We start from the raw sequence: 16,558 nt of genomic DNA, 5'->3' as shown, positions 1-16,558 counted from the left end.
CTCGGCATGGGGGCCCCCTGGCTGGTTGGGCAGCTCCCAGGGCTGAGCCTCTGCTTGTGCTCTGTCATTGACAAAGGCTGTTTTTGTCCACCTGGTCCAAGGAGGTGCAAGTCACATCAGACAGCAGGGAAGAGGAGAAGGGCAAGTGGCACGTACCCATGCATTTAAGGGTACACCGGGAAGGTACACCCCAGCTGCAAGGCAGGATGGGAAATTCAGTTTTGGTCCGGGCAGCTAAACTTTGGGATTTCCAATGTTAAATGTAGGGGATGAGGGGTATCAAGGGTCAGCCCGCAGCCTCTTCCCCCTCTATGTGCTCCTGGAAGTCATCTACTCTCCTACCAGGGGATCCCACAGGGCATCCCACATTTTTTGAAAATTAGCTGATTAGGAGAGCATCCTTTCTGCACTACTGTGGAGGGGGTGGGGGCTTAGGCACGAGCAGTTCCCTAAGTCATGGTACAGGGCCTCCCCCATCTTGGGAGAGCAAAGGCTGTCTACCGTGTCCACCAACCCCGATGCACACCCACACAGCTTTCCTGCTGCCTGTGCTGAGCCAGGCACTGTGCTTGAGATGTGCATGGTATTTGACATAGAGTCAGGGTGGGTGGTGCCCAGACTCCCATGTCACTCCATGGTGAGACAGACTCACAGGGCTCCAAGGACAAGTCAAAATAATTTGGCCTGGCCTCTTTGTTTTAGAGGTTGGTCAACTGGTGTCAAAAGCTGGAGAAGGACTTGTTCAAGGTCACAGGGCTGTAGGTGATGAAGCCAAGAGCCACCTGGGTCCCTGGGGTCTTTCCAGTGAACACCACCGTGACCTCACTGGTCCTGAATGGTCCCTTTTTAAATAAAGAGATATACGGTCATCAAATCAAACACCACTGAATCTGTCTGTTCCCTGCCCACCTCTCTCAGAGACATCCACAAGTAATCCTTTAGCTGTTTCCGCACATTATTTCCAAATCCTGAAAGAGGAAGCTTGGCCAGGTGCTGTGGCTCATGCCTGTAATCCCAGCACTCTGGCAGGCTGAGGTGGGTAGATTGTTTGACTCCAGGAGTTCAAGACCAGCCTGGGCAACATAGCAAAACCCTGTCTCTACTAAAAAGACAAAAAATTAGTCAGACGTGGTGGTGTGCGCCTGCAGTCCCAGCTACTTGGGAGGCTGAGGTGGGAAAATCACCTGAGCCCAGGAGGTCAAGGCTACAGTGAGCCAAGATCGCACCACTGCACTCCAGCCTGGGAAACCACAGTGAGGCCTGTCTCAAAGAAAAAAAGAAAAAAAGAAGCCAGGGAAGCTATTCATAGAGCTTTCAAGGTCTAGTGTTATCTAATGTCTGCTAAGCTAGATGAGGAGTTAGCTCTTATACCACCCACCAGCTCCTTTCCTGCCATGCTGTATGGTACATCACTATTTTTAATTGCATCATAATCAGCCTTTATGTCATGTGACCAGGTAAATACTATTCTCTGCAGAGCTAAGTATTGTAATATAGTTGTATTTTCTTTCTTACACACCTTTCATTTTTCCTAGAGTTCGTAATTTTCTTGTTCTTTTTTTTTTTTTTTTTGAGGTAGAATCTCGCTGTCACCAGGCTGGAGTGCAGTGGCATGATCTTGGCTCACTGCAACCTCTGCCTTCCAGGTTCAAGCAATTCTTCGGCCTCAGCCTCCCAAGTAGCTGGGATTACAGGCGTGGCGCTGGCTAATTTTTGTATTTTTAGTAGAGACGGGGTTTCACCATGTTGGCCAGGATGGTCTCGATCTCCTGACCTTGTGATCCACCCACCTCAGCCTCCCAAAGTGTTGGTATTGTGAGCCACCGTGCCCGGCCTTCTTGTTCTTTTTATTTGCAAAATTTACTTACAGATACTTAATTATTTCTCAATCCTCTGTTATTGAAGCCACTCCAGTGTTTTTCAAGCTGTTTTGATCACAACCCATCATAAGAAATTATTTTACAATGGAACCTGGTACACACACACACACACACACACCCCATATATATGAATACAAAGTTTCACAAAAGAATACTGATACCTTTTGATATTTTCTACTCAACTCTGTGATTAATGTTTTAAAATGCTAGTTGCACTCGCTGAACTGACGTTAGTTTGAGGAGCTCTGGGCCAGTCCCGAGAGGTCCTGCTCTGTGCACTCTCCTGAAACTGATCAGCTCCCATCTGGACTCTTCTCTCTGCTGCTCTCCTGAGCTCATCAGTTTTTTTGTTTGTTTCATTTTTGAGATGAAGTCTCACTCCATCACCTAGGCTGGAGTGCACTGGCGCGATCTCAGCTCACTGCAACCTCTGCCTCCCAGGTTCAAGCCATTCTCCTGTCTCAGCCTCCGGAGTAGCTGGGACTACAGGAAACTGCCACCACGCCTGGCTAATTTTTTTTTCATATGTTTAGTAGAGACGGGATTTCACCTTGTTGGTCAGGCTGGTCTTGAACTGCTGACCTCAGGTGATCTACCCGCCTCAGCCTCCCAAAGTGCTGGGATTACAGGCCTGAGCCACCGTGATCAGCTTTTTGATAGATCTCATGTCTTCTCTAATTAATTTTCTGCTTTTTATGAGTCACTGGCAAATTACGTATTGACGAAAACAAAATCGTAACTCTCCAGCATTTTATGTTTTCTTAGCATTCCTCAGTAACAGAAAATACTAATGAGAAGGAGAAAATTACAATGAAAGGAAGCAGGAGAGCAAATAAGAGATTCGACCTACACACGGTTTTGGTTCTGCGTGAGGCCAGTCATACCCAGATGAAAAGTTAGACATCCAGCTACGTACATCCCTGGAGATACCCAGACGAGGGAATGGAATGTTCACTGTGGCTCTAAGTCAGAGCATCTCATTTAAGCTTTATGGACAGTCTGCACAGGATGTGTCTGTGTGGGGACTTCTCTTGTGCATCATGGGAGGTTTAGCAGCATCCTTGGCCTCACCCACCAGATGCCAATAGCATCCCCCTCTCCTAGTTGTGACAACTGAAAACATATCCAGACATTGCCAAATGTCCTCTGGGGGGCAAAGTTGCCACAGCTGGGAACCACTGCTCTACAGGTTTGGATGCTGTGCCTGCAGTTCCATGCAGCATCACGGGCTATTGATCATGTGTCAGACGGAGCTTAAATTGGTCGGTTGCATCCTCAATAGCCACTCCAGAGCGTGATTATTTGACACCTGTAATTTACCATCCTGGTTACATGGGGGGCAAACGTGGAATGATGCACATCAGCAGGCCCAGGGCCTGCTTTCCATGGACTCAGTGTTCCTGCTGAGCATGGCCTCGGTCTCCCCGAGTTATTAAAGACATTGACGCCCCAGAGCTGACTCTGCCTCCACTTAATCAGCTCACCAGAAAATTACAAGAAAAATCATCTGCCACTTATGAAATTGCCATTAAAATGGACTATTTCCTGCCACCTGGGGACAGGCTGCTGTTTCTCTTTCAGCATCGGTATCTGAGATGCTGTCTCTGGGAAAGAGCAATCATAGATGCTGTTGAGACACTCCATTGGCCAAGGTGTGTCCCTGGATTGAAACCAAAGTCACAACAATAAGCCTGAAACGTACTGAGGAATCCCTTCCAAAGATGGCAAGAGCAATTTCAAACAGTGCTGCGAGGGCCCTTTGGGGTCAGGACAGGCCTTTCCTAGCTATCAAGGCGTTGATCAGCTGAGAGCACAGGCCCCGTGCTGCCACGGCTCCTCCAAGCCAGCACTGCTCACTCCACCCATGGAATCCCAGCTGGGAAGGCCAATGTATCTGCGCCAGTGCCTGAAATGTCAGTATCACAAAGCCAGCAGGAGGGGTGACCCGGTGGAGCTCAGCAAAGATGACATAAAACAGGCCACAAAGCTGGTTCACCAGGGTGCAGGAGGATTTGTCTGTTTTCTCCTGAGAACAGCTGCTCAGCTCACTCCACACAGCATTTCCATGCTTCATCTGTTAGCCCTGGAACGGGTCCCCTGGGAGCCACGGACCTTGGCAAACTCCACTGTAGGGGACCCTCGTGCTGACAGTCAGCTCACCCTTGTGGATAAATCCTGACTCTTCCCTGCATCTGGAGCCACCCCCAAGAACCCGATCACACAGCACACGGGAGGGGCTGTGAGCTGAGATGAAATCTGGGCATTGTCTTCCTTGTTATTAATTTAATTGTCATTCTGTCTGAGCAGTTTCATTTTCGGAGAGTAATTTGATCGCCCTTTTAGAACCCTGATCATCTCAGTGTCGTGTTCTTAGAGGGAGGCCCCGGAAGAGGTGCCCACTGTAGTGTTCTTTTAATTAAATTCATCTGTTCCTGCAATAATGTGGATGAAACACCTGCCCTGCAAGCAAAATACACACTTGCTCCTATTCCCGGGACCCAGAGTGGGGTGGAGCTGACCACAGCGTGTGCGTTAGACGCCACTCTTCAAGCAGGTTCACTCCTGAGTCTGCACTCCGGGGACTCCCGCTGTTTCCCATCGTTGTGCTCACACCCACCCGGTTAGCAAGTGTGCATCGGGAGACGGATTTCGTAGGTGCTGAGCTGCTGGGTGGGTGAGCCAGGAGCTGGTGGAGAGAACGCAAAGGCCGGATTTCATTCGGTTCTTACCTGGAAGATTTGAGATTGCAAGAAGAGAACTTTCCTTCTCTGCAGTCAGGCAGAGCTCAAGGCAGGTCCTCAGCCTTGTAAGGTCAGCTTTTCAGCCCTGTCTGCCCACTTCTGCTCATGGAAGTCATGTTAGGACGCCTGTTTGTGTCCACGGACGAGGGGCTTCCCCTGCCAGCCAGCCTCATGAGTGGCAGCTGATGCTTTCCCATCCCCGGGTGAACCTCACTTCCATTTCACACAGTGCTGAACCAGGAGCAGGGGGACATCCCAACAGACATGTTCTATAGTTTAAAATGGTTATACGAGTTCTTCTTTTTGGATATTATTTGTATGTGATCAATTTACATGGTGTTTATAGCATGTTTGTGTTTTTTATAACGTCGGTTTGTGGGATCTGGGAGGAGAAGGGTTTTTATGAGGAAGATCTTTGGGGAGACAGAAACCTTGACGCAGGGAGCTGTGAGCGCTCCACTCAGGGCAGGGAGCACATTCAGGATGGGCTTGGCAGAGCCTCGGAGGCTCCTGGCTGCCCCTCTCTGGGTGTGGGGCCTGTGGGGCTACTCCATTTAGGAAGGGTCTGGCCACTTGACGCAGGAACAAGCCCAGTAAAGCCTGCACTGCAGCTGAAGGAATGATCTGTTTGTTCTCTAAGAGGCCCCTGCAGGCGGGAGATGTTTTAAATAACCACCCACAGGCAGAGAGTAAAGGACTCAGTGAAGAAAGAAACTGGAGCTCAGTCCTTTGAGGGCAGAAACGCATCCACCACACCCACTGTGATCTGAGCATGGCCACGCCTGGGCTTTGTGGGAGCCTGGTCAGGCCCAGCACCTGCTCTTTGTTGAACAGGGAGTAAGGGGAAGTTAGACAGCAGCAGGGACGTCCTTGACCTGACTGGTCCAGCCACCTCACTAGCATGTGGGGCGGATGAGGCTCAGGGAAGCCAAGGGACTTCTCCCAGATCCCCGGGGAATAGGACCTGAGGTCCCAGCTCCTGACTCCCAAGTCAGTGCTCTCGCTACGGCCCAAGGTTGCTCAGCACCTGCCAGGCCTGCGTGGAGCACTTTAGAATCATTAGCCCATTTAACCCTGACTGCCACAAACACACGAGGTTGGGATTGTATCCATTCTACAGATGAGAAACTGAGGCTCAGAGAGGGAGGTAGGAGAAGGAATGAGACCCAAACCCAGCACTGTGACTCCAAAGAGCCCTTAACTTCTATATGCTCTTGAGATAAATATTCTACCCTGTGACAATTAGTATTTTCTCAGATTCAAAAAAAAAAAAGCAAAAGAAATGTTAATTGTTGGGGACATGGTTCTCTAATTAGACATTCAAAGAAATTCCCAGAACTTTGCGTGTTAACAGTGATGTTAAGTTACTACTGGATTCTGCCCCTCCTACCCGGCCCTGCCCTAAGCATTTTTCTGGTGCTTAGTTGTTGAAACATCATCACAAACTTATAAGATATGATTTGATGTGACATCACTGCCCCTGTGTTAAGGGAGTGGAAACTAGGCAGGGAGAGCAGAAATTGCTTGCTCTAAAACCCTGAACCCATGATTCCCTTTCCTTGGAAATATGCCTGGGTTGGGGATTTGGAAACCTGTGGGAGGTTGTGTTATTGAGGGTCATTGTTCTCATTCTCCATCTTCCTTCTCTGGATCCGTGTCCTCTGTCTGTGACTCTGTAGTCTGTGCATCTAGAGGCGGAGTCTGTTTCCTTGTCCTGTTGATGTTGGCTTTGGTTGTGTGACTTGCATTGGCCAATGGGACGTCAGCAGGTGTGACGTGGGCAAAGAGGTGGCATGTGCTAGCACAGCGGGTCTTGCCTGCTTGTTCTCCTGCCTTCCGTCATGAGATAAATATGCCTCTGGTTGTCCCTGGTCCAAGGAAGATGGGAGACCCTCAGTACAGCAGACCTGGACCCAGTTCTCAGCTTGCAGCCAAGAAAAGCCAGTCCTGGCTCAGATGTGGTGAACCCCATCAGACCTGTGGACATGAGAGTGAGAAATAAATACTATTGTTTGTAACTGAGTTTGGGGTGGTTTGTTACATGGTGTGATTGTGAGAGTAGCTGACTGATACAAAACTAGAGACCCAACATGCTGCAGTGCTCACTAGCACCCAAATGCACCTGCCGTCAGGGCCATCTTCTCCGGACACACCATGCTTTCCATTGCCCCCGAGGCATCTTCATGTCAGATGATGGGTCCTTGCCCACCACATCATGTTGGCCCCTGTTCCCAAGGGGCAGGACAAGCTCTTCTGGTCTAGTTCAGTGGAGCGCTAACTCTGTGCATCGGAGGAGCTTTTGCTTGTTTGTTTTGTTTTTCTCTAATCAGACATGCAAGGACCCATTGAGTTCTTCTGATGCAGAGAAAGCCTGTGTGGCCATCATTATGTCGGTTTCTTTTTGACTTTTGCGAACTTTCTTTCACTAAACATTCGTCAAACCTAGAGCTGGCCTTTCTATGGTGACGATAAAATAGCCAGAGTGTTTGTGTCCTCTTTGGATCACGCTGACATTTCTGTCCACCCTGACATCTTCACTGGAGAGAATCCAACTGTGCCCCCGCCTGATGACTGTTCCTGTTGGGAAGTTTCTTACTAAATAACCGTCAGCATCATTATCATTGTGCATCTTTTGGACAGGAAGAAGGGAGGGCAAAGTTCTGTCCCAGCCTATTAGGAGTCGAGAGGGAAGGAGACGGGAGATGCTGACCTCTCACGGCTTCCCTAGGGGGTTCTGGCTGGGCTGCTCAGCTGTGTTGGGCTGCTCAGCATATGGTTCACAGCTCCCTAGGACCTCAGTATCATTCTTACCATAGGACAGAAGAGGACAGCAAAGCTCAGAGAGGCTGTGTAACTAGTTTTAAAATTTAGTTTCAACCTTAGAGTTAGGCTTTCCCTCTTCCTGATTATAAACTGAAATTATAATAACAGCGAGTCAAGGCTTTCTAAACTAAGCATATTCACAGCAATATTGATTATAATAACCAAAAGGAAAACAAGAAAAAAATAAAAATTGTATTGTCCAGAAATACAAGATTGGTGAAGGCAGTTATCGTATATCTATATGAAATACATTGTAACTAATGAAATTTATGTTTTTGAAGGCTGCTTGATGGCCTAAAGAAATGCACATGGTATAATGTGAAGAAAACTCGAGGCAGAATCTGATGAGTAAATTAACAAAACTTCCAAACTAACTAAATTAAACATTTAGAATAAATCTTAATTTTATAAACCAAGTAGATTTTTTATGTGCATTAAAAACACTGGAGTTAGATTTTATTTTTTTCTCTATTTTCTAGGAATATTTTATAAACTTTTCAATTACTTTTTAAAATAAAAAAAAATGAACATCCTTAAGAGTAAAAGTATAATAAAAGCATAGAGCAGCCTTGAGGTGTGACATGTAACTGTCTTATCATCTGGGACATTTTTTCGTTTCACAAATGCTCCCTTCTTCTTTGGGATGCCTCAGGGCAGGGACCCTGTCTCCTCTCCGTCTTGGTAGTGCCAGGAACATATCATGGCCCAATAAATAATTGACAACTCCTCGAAAGGAGTCCGTTCACTTCAGGTGGCTCACTAACTCCTCAAGGCTTTCTCTTAAGTGCATTTCATTTGTTTTGATTTTTTTCAACTTAAATGGATGAAAATTAAAGCCAGGAGAGAGCTGCTGGCTCGCAGAGAGCTAGAAAAGAGAAAAATAAATGAGTGCAGTCCCTGAAGGGCCACAGGGTAGGGGCTGGACCTGGGCACCTGCCGTGTCTGAAAGTCCATTTTTTGCCCAGTTGTTCTCTAAGGCACTATGATCTAAAAGTCAAAAAAGAAAATGAATGACGTATGGAACAACATTCAATATTGTTACTACAACATAAGAAAGGCGGATTTAGAGATCAGAGAGAACGGTTCCTGCAACGGAGTCACTTGCTAACAGGTGTGTACCCACCCCTGCCAGGCACTGCTCTGGGTGCTGGGACAGGGCAGGGAAAAAAACAACACACCCCTGTCCCCTGCCCACCGCCCACTGCGAGGTTACTTTCGAGTCTCGAGGACAAGCAGTAGAACTGCTAGTTGAACTGGCAACTGCATGATGTGCAGGAGGTGGGGGTTGTTTTAAAGGATGATAGAGGTGAAGGGCAAGGCCGTGTCAGGGGTCAGGAGGCCTCTCTGAGGAGGTGAGCAAGCCCTGGGAAGGGCACCCCAAGCAGAGGCACAGCAGGTGCACAGGCCCCGGGGCAGGAGAGACCTTGGTGATCCTGGGTGAGGAACAGCAGGGAGGTGGGTGTGGCTGGAGCCACGTGACCGAGGGGGAAGTGGGAGGAGATGAGGTCACAGGAGAGGGCGTGGAGTGAAGCAGTGAGGGGTGACCCGTAGCCTGTGGTCACTGTCTCCAGGTGGGCAGGCTCCGGTGGAGAGCCAGGGCTCTCAGGGGTGGTCCTAGGGGCAGCAGCATCAGCACCCCGGGGCCCTGCTGGGAAAGCCAGCTCTCGGGCTCTGCTGAGACCTCCTGAATCGGAACCTCAGGGTGGGCCCAGCCATCGGAGTTTTAACAAGGCCTCCAGAAGATTCTGACACTCACCAGAGTCTGAGAGACTCTGGAATCTGGGCTCCAGTTTTCACCCAGGAGACAGGAGGAGTCTAGGTGGAAGGGCAGGAGGAACTGGGGTCCCCCCCGGAAGGAGCACCCCAGGATGATGCCCCATAAGGTGGACATTCGCTCCTCCTGGGAAGGTTCTCTAAGGGTTCCTTGGACAGGAAAGTGGCTCTCTGGGCTGCCTGGCATTGGAGATGCTGGGGGGTGAGTGACCCAGGAGCAGGCCTGCACCCGTGACTGAGGGGCGAGGAATAAACACCCCAGCTTCCCCTGTGTCTGGGTGGCTCTGAGGGGTGTCCCGTACACAGATCCCAGGCTGCTCAGCAGGATCGAGTTGGGAGGGGGGTTCCAGGACAGGAAACAGCATGACTAGAGGTGGAAGAACCTTGGCATATGCAAGGCACTGTATGTAATTCCATCAGGCTGCAGTGTAAGCTTGCAGAGAGGGGGGAGAGTGGAGTGAGATGGAAAGTGACTGATGAAATGTATGTCTCCCCAGGAACGTCGGTCACAGATAAGCCCCCAGTGAAGGGACTTAGGAAGCCTCTCCCCCTTCGTGTTCTTTCCCCAGAGAGTCTTCAGAGACTGGAAATGCTTGCCAGGAAGGAAGAACCACTTTCTGTCCTCCATCATCAGGAGCACAGAAGAGTGAAGCTGGGCCCACATAGAGAAGCATCTCATGCTGTCTGCAGTGGCTGCAGTGCTCTCCTGGGGCAGGAGATGATCAAAGGTCAACATGACTTTGAAAAGGGGCTGGGAGAAAAGCCCCCAGTGCTGGCTCTGGACTCAGTACCCCAGGGCTCCTAAAGGGCTAAACATGACTAGATTGTAGTGAGCCTTTCCCAACATGCAAAGAAGCATCCAGGGATAATGTCTAAATACAGATGTGCTATTTCTCTCCTCTTTCTTTTTCAACTTTTCCATCATCCTCAGTGTCCTCACAGCAGCTTCCCCTTGTCCTGTGACAAACCTGGACAAGGTGCTTTGGGTGGGAGGCAGAGTAACATGGGACACCCTGAGTTCTGCATGTCTCTGCCTGTATTTCCCTCCTTCCTTCTAGTTCAAGGAGGTAAACAGGTGTGGCGACTCCTCCTGGCAGGGACTTTCACAGGACAGAGACAGGAGCTACTTGAGAAAGATTTAGCTCATTGGAGCGAGGGGTGGGGCGGAGAGGGAAAGAGATGGAGGAGAAGATTACTGAAGAATGGAAAGGTGCAATGTTCCCCAGGTCCTAGGGATGCACTGCACTGCAAAGGGTGGCTGTGAGGTCCCACACCTGCAAGCGGGAGTCGCTGGATTCCACAGGTGGCTGACCTGCCGACCAGAGATGTGAGCCCAGTTTCCTCTTCTGTAAAATCAGGCGTAGCCCAGTGGCTTTCAACCCTGGCTATATGTTAGTGACACCTGGGAAGTTTTAAATATTTCTGACGCCACATTGGACCCCAGATCTATCAGATCAGAACAACTGGGTTTAGTATCTTTAGTGTCCCTCAGGTGACTCAAATATGCAGTTAAGATGGAGAGCACTAACCTAAGCTAAGTCCTGTTTAATGAGAATTTCGAGACCAAGAAACACTTAGAGCAGGGAGGATCCTAAGAAATCACCTGATGCAACTCCTACCATTCGCAGGGGAAGAAACTGGTTTTCAGAGAGGCCAAATCATTCACCCAAGGACACAGAGCATGCAAGTGGCAGAGCCATTTCCAATATTCCCGCTGCCTCTTGACCTCCCTAGAAGACCCGCTTGAAGCTCTCAACTTCACAGGAGAGCTGGGTCTGCGAGGCCCACATGGGATCCCTGATTCCAGGAAGGAAGCCCAGGCCTCCTGGCGGCTCAGTGAGTCACCCTGTAGCAGTGGCCCTGAGGCCCCTCCTTGAAGAAAAATTCCAGGAGGCTTGAAATGTTCTCCAAGATATAGAAAAGGAAGATGTGCCTGGAAACTGGAGAAGATTGCACGATGGATGTAAATATTTGGGTTTTGTGGCTTCTTTCCCCCGCAAAAAGTAAACATGGCAGAATTGCTTCTTCCTGAAAGGGCGTCTGGGTTTCATAAACAGACCATAAAGAGTCAACTGAAGACCCAGAACATCCCCAAATCAGCATCTGTCCCTGCCATCTGGCTGTACCTCCATCCTCCTCGGTCTCTCTCTCACCCAGGCTCACAACACAGGGAAGCGCTCTTGCCTTTTGGAAAAAGGACGGCCTTCTCCCCACCACTTGTCTCTTGGCTCCTCCCACAGGTGGAGGATGAATCTGATTGGTGGGAAGATAAGCCGCTGGGCTCCTCCAGTGGGAGGGGCTAATATGCAAATGGTCAAAAGAGTTAGGATGCTTTTGGCAGCAACTAACAGAATATGCAGCTAAAAGTGTCTTATTTTCTTGCTACCTAAATTGGGGTCCATGAACCAGCAATATCAGTTCATTAGAAATGCAGAATCTCAGGTAATACCCAACACTTACTGAATCAGAATCTGCTTTTCTTTTTTTAACAAGATTACCCAGGTGATTCATATGCATATTAAAATTTTTAATTACTTAGAGTCAAGTTTATTTTGTTTAAGCTTTCTACCTGGCGAAATATCTAATTATATATTAATTCCAAAGCTTCCCCAATGCCCCTGCTACGTTTTCCTGTTTGAAAAAAAAATCACAATACCAAAAGGAATTGATTTCTGATATGTAATATATATTATTTAGCTGCCTTCGTGCAGTTCAGGAAATGGGTTCCCCACATTAATTCATGGAGCCACAAAAAATTTAGTGCAATTTGGCTAAATAATTTTAGATTCACAGGTGATTGTAAGACATATGAAAAATCTCACATGCACTTCACTCATTTCCCCCCAATAATACCATCTTCCTAATTATAGTGAAGTTTCACAACCAGAATATTGACTCTGATACAATCCATCTATCTGACCCAGGTTTCACCAGTTTTATATGCACTAATTAGTGTGTATTTAGTTCTTTGAAAGTTTATTATATGTTGGGATTCGTGTGACCACCACCATTAAGATTCAAAACAGTTCCTTCCTAACCATTCCTCACGCTGTCCTTTTATAGCTTGTTCCATGAAGAGCAGGTCTATGGAAACCTTTCCCCAAAGGCCCAGCAAACTGAGAGGCTGAAGAAAGAAGCTGACCAATCCAGCTTCTATGAAAGAAACACTTAGTAGGGACCTACTAAAGCGATATCTCAGGTGGCTGCCAGACTGTGGAGCCCTACGCCCACTCTCCAGAAAATATCCTTTAGATAGGAAGCTTTTGTTTTAGTAAAATACGTGCAACTACTCACACCTCAGACTGTGACACTTGTGACCACTGAGGAGGTTAGATAAACATATTTATGAGGGGTTACCTATGCTATAGGCATTGTTGCTTTTTCTTTTTATTATACTTTAAGTTCTAGGTTCATGTGCACAACATGCAGGTTTGTTACATATGTATACATGTGCCACGTTGGTGTGCTGCACCTGTTAACTCGTCATTTACATCAGGTATATCTCCTAATGCTGTCCCTCCCCCCTCCCCCTACCCCATGACAGGCCCCGGTGTGTGATGTTCCCCACCCTGTGTCCAAGTCTTCTCATTGTTCAATTCCCTTTATGAGAGGTTATCTACACTATGAGAGCACCTTAGTATGCAAGAGTCAAACACCGGTCATCATGGCGGTTTTGCTTCAAGATGATGTCACTCTTGCCACACAAAAGGTTGTTTTCCTACATAGCTATACTCTTCTCCTTCCTTCCTTTACTCCTAATGCCTGGAAACCACTATTCTGCTGATAATTTTGTCATTTAAAGAATGCTATAGTGGCTGGGTGTGGTGGCTCACGCCTGTAATCCCAGCACTTTGGGAGGCTGAGGTGGGTGGATCGCTTGAGGTCAGGAGTTCAAGACCAGCCTGGCCAACATGGCGAAACCCCGTCTCTATGAAAAATACAAAAATTAGCCAGGCGTGATGGCGGGCACCTGTAATCCCAGCTACTTGGGAGGCTGACGCAGGAGAATCGCTTGAACCTGGGAGGTGGAGGTTGCAGTGAGCCGAGATTGCGCCACTGCACTCCAGCCTGGGCTATAGAGCAAGACTCGGCCTCAAAGAAAAAAAAAAAGATATCTAAGTGAGATTATATAGTGCATAACCTTTTGAGATTGGCTTTTTTTCACTGAGCTTAATTCCCTGGCGATTCATCCATGCCATCACAGGTATTAATAGCTTGCTCCTTTTCATGACTGAATAGTATTTCATAGCAGAGACGCGGCAGTTTGTTTAACTCATTCGTTGAAGGACATTTGGGTTGTTTTCCAGTTTTTCACTATTATCAGCAAAGTTGCTATGATTATTCGTATATAAATTTTTGTCTGAATACAAGTTTTCATTTCTCTGGGACAAATGCCCAAGAGTGCAAATGCTGGGTTTTGTGGTAAGCACATGTCTAATTTTTGGAAGAAACTGCTGAACTGTTTTCCAGAGCCTCTGTGTATCAGCAATGTATTGTATGAGCAATCCAATTTTTCTATACCCTTGCCATCATTTACTGTTATCACTATTTTTTATTTTAGCCACTTTCATGTGGGTATTTAGTGATTTTAATCTGCATTTTCCTTATGGATAATGATGTTGAACATCTTTTTGTGTATTTACTTGCCATTCATATATCACCACTGGTGAAATAGCTGTTCATGTCTTTTGCTCATTTCCTAAATGGATTTTTTTTTTACTGTTGAGTTTTAATAATTCTTTATATTATTCTAGGCATTAAACCCTTTGTAGGATAAGTGGTTTGAAAATATTTTCTCCTAGTACATAGCTTGTCTTTTCATCCTCTTCACAAGGCCTTTCACAGTGCAAAAGTATTAAATTTTACTGAGGCCCAGTTGATCAATTTTTTCTTTTGTGCATTGTGTTTTCTGTGTCAAGTCTAAGAACTCTCCTTCTAGCCCTGGGTCCTGAAGATTTTCTCCTAAGAATTTTTTTAAAAGTTTAATAGTTTTACATGTTACATTATGAGTCCAAAATCCATTTTTAAGTTAATTTTTGTATCACGTATGACAGCTAGGGTGTGATTAATTTTTTGTCTATGTATGTCCAATTTTTTTTCTGACACTATTTGTTGAAACGGCTATTGAATATTAAAGTTCTAGAAGCACAGGCTTGAATTACAAAGGCATTTTTTTAAACTCACTTAACAAAAAGTCCAGAAAAGGCAACTCCAATTTGGCTTACTCTCTAGCTCTGGGAGGTCTGTCTGCATCTTTGGGATTCTCTGGTCTTCGCCTTGGGGTTTCCGGTGGCCGTCATGGCTCCAGCATCACCAGCCTGTGTCCAGAACAGAGGAAGGGAAGGACAGCTGGGAGATTTTTCTCCCGTGTGTCTTGGGAAATCTTTCCCAGAAGCCTCTAGTAGATGGCCCTTAGGTCCCATTAGCTATTAATAGAACTGGATGACAGGCCTACTCTCAAACCAATCACAAGAGAAGGGGAGAGGATTACTGTGATTGGCCTTGAACCACTGACCAATCACGTTGCTCTCGCTTAGGGCTGAGGCAGGGCCACCTTCCTTCAGCACATTGTTTTCTACTGGAGAGGTGAACAAACATGTGGCTCTGTTACCAAGGAAGAAAGGAGAGTGGTTGCTCAGTGTCTGCTGTGAACCTGGCTGTCCCTATGTGTCCTCTCTCCTGTGTGTGTGTGTGTGTGTGTGTGTGTGTGTGTGTCTTGCAGACATCAGTGCACAACACACCACAGTCCTATAATTCAGTGGAGTGTTTATCTGCTCGGCAGACTCCACTGTGCCCACAGTCAGGGTCCAGGCACTAGAAGGTATGTGGCAGGAAGCAGAGGAAGACCCAAGCCACAGACCCCCATCCAACTTTGAGTGCAAGCAATGGAAACCAACTCTGGATTCCTTGATTTAATTTTTTGAAGACATTTATGGGAAGAAATGGGGTAAGTTTGTAGGAAAATTAAATGTGAAGAGCCAGATTCACGGGGCTTGGGGGCATCAGGGCAGCTCCTGGGTCCTCTGTGTGGCCATCAGGGTGAATCCACTCATGTGTCACTGTTCACGATTCAGGTCCCCACAGGAGGACGGGATGGTCCTGTCTTGGCCATATGTTACCCCCTGGACTCGGGGACAGTGTTGTCATTTGGCTGAAAGTCCCTCCTCACCACAAGGACAGGGATGGGGAGTTTCTCAGTGGAAGCCCAAGGATTTGCTTAGGCCTGGAGAGCAAACCCCACATGCCCTCCACACATCACCTGCACAAGCGCCCCTCCAGCCGAGCTAGCCTGCTCACTGCCCCTCGGACATTCTTCCCTCCCATCCTTGCTTGTGCTGGGACCCCTCCTGGACGACTTCCCTCTCCTGCCTGCTCTTCTAACTTTCATGGTCCTTCAAGACTCTAATTAAGCCACCCTCCTCCTCCAACAAGCACCAGCCATTGCTGCTGCTGTGTCCAGGTTTCTGAACCTCAGCATTATTGACATTTAGGGTTGGGCAATCTCTGTTGTGGGACTGTCCTGCACATTGTGGGATGCTTAGCAGCATCTCTGGCCTCTACTCAGTAAATGCCAGTTACGCCCTTACCTAGTGGTGACAACCAAAACTGTGTCCAGACATTAGCAAGTGTCCCTGGAGGGAAAAACTGCCCCTGGTTGAGAGCCACTCCTTTTCTGAACCTGAGTCATTAAGATTTACTGCCATAGCAACTTAATTACATCGTGATGTTTACTTAACTTCTCACTGCTGCTTATTACTTTGGCAGACTGTAGCCAGCCAGAGAGCAGCCAGGTTAACCCATACCGTGGCCCCACACTAAGTTGTCTCCCACACTGTGTAGGGATGGCTCGGTGAACATGGAGCATAGCGGGGTTTGGGCTTGATGGCTTTGAAGCCTCTGCTAGACTGGGAGGCACACAGCTTGGTACCACGTCTGGCTGCAACGTCATGTTCCTGAGGCAGGATGGTGCTTGTGTACTGAAGACAGTTTTGCTGGCTATGGTGAAGGGCAGAGCTCTCAGTGGATCCTGTGGAAACCAAAGCCTGCTGTAACCCTCCAATAGTAACAGCCATCCGCTCCACCTCTGGGCCCAGGCACGCCTCACAGGAGCTCTCTGCAGGCACTGTCTCATCCATAATGAATTAGGTATCAGTGTCTGGGTTTTAGAGATTCGGAAACTGAGGCCAGAGCATTCTAATGTCCTAAGCACATTCACAGTGAGTAGGTGCAGAGCTGGCTTCCACCTGCCCGGTCTGAGTCCAGGGTCAGTGCTCATAGCCACGATTCTCGTAGGCTACCCAGGCCCACTGTCTCCTTGAGCACCCATGTGCCTCATGCAGC

The 16,558-nt window shown here is 47.8% G+C and overlaps 2 long non-coding RNA genes across 2 annotated transcripts; one reads left to right on the top strand and one right to left on the bottom strand.

The window, feature by feature from the left end:
• Positions 1-5,913: 5,913 nt before the first annotated feature.
• On the bottom strand, positions 5,914-15,904 carry LOC129474578 (uncharacterized). The gene is made up of 3 exons (XR_008654574.1): positions 15,805-15,904; positions 14,402-14,535; positions 5,914-6,598 (listed from the first exon to the last, which is right to left on the bottom strand). It is a non-coding gene; the product is annotated as an uncharacterized lncRNA (long non-coding RNA).
• Positions 9,158-10,973, top strand: LOC134735824 (uncharacterized). The gene is made up of 3 exons (XR_010119352.1): positions 9,158-9,327; positions 9,787-9,945; positions 10,846-10,973. It is a non-coding gene; the product is annotated as an uncharacterized lncRNA (long non-coding RNA).
• Positions 15,905-16,558: the final 654 nt, after the last annotated feature.

Source organism: Symphalangus syndactylus, chromosome 24 (assembly GCF_028878055.3).
Source record: "Symphalangus syndactylus isolate Jambi chromosome 24, NHGRI_mSymSyn1-v2.1_pri, whole genome shotgun sequence".
Taxonomy (NCBI): Eukaryota; Metazoa; Chordata; class Mammalia; order Primates; family Hylobatidae; genus Symphalangus; species Symphalangus syndactylus.
The sequence above is the reverse complement of the archived record's forward strand: the minus strand, read 5'-3'. Positions and strand labels throughout refer to the sequence as shown.